The following is a 636-nucleotide window of genomic DNA, read 5'->3' on the forward strand; positions in this document are numbered from 1 at the left end:
AATCCAGGGTTGGAAGTTAGGAATTGGACTTCTTAATCAACAGTACTTATAATACACATTGTCTTTTTTTGTTTTAAGATTACTGCTTTCCCAGCCAGATCACTCATATGTTTGAATGTCATCATGTTATTTTAAAATGCTGAAGGATAAGACTTTATTTGGATGTAAAAAAAAAAGGCTTGAAATGGAGTTGGTTTCATAATTTTTAAAAAATGTTTTCAGTTTTTCTCTTTCTTGCTTTAGAAGCCATTCATGGAAGATTTCTTACATTTACTGGTTTTCTTAAATAGAAGACTTTTCAATCTAATTTGAAAAATGAACTGAGTTCAATTCAGTGTTTCATAATTAGGATTAATTGAAATGTATAGCTTGAATTTAAATTACTTTTTTTTGTAAAGTGCCTCGAGATTTTTGTGAATTTTCCCTATTTAAATAAACATAGTTTTTATCTGTGATATTGCACTTAGGACAGGTTTTTAACTATAAAGAATATAGAAATTAATGCGGTAGCGAAAAATATTTATTATTACTTATTTTTACTTCCTACCCAATCCCTTTCAACAACTCCCTGCCGCTAGCTCGTGACGTGTACTCGCCTGCGGTGCCAGAAAGTCCCGGAAGTTGGTGCTTTTTCAT

The sequence above is a fragment of the Xiphophorus maculatus genome, chromosome 1 (genome assembly GCF_002775205.1).
Source record: "Xiphophorus maculatus strain JP 163 A chromosome 1, X_maculatus-5.0-male, whole genome shotgun sequence".
In the NCBI taxonomy this organism is placed as follows: Eukaryota; Metazoa; Chordata; class Actinopteri; order Cyprinodontiformes; family Poeciliidae; genus Xiphophorus; species Xiphophorus maculatus.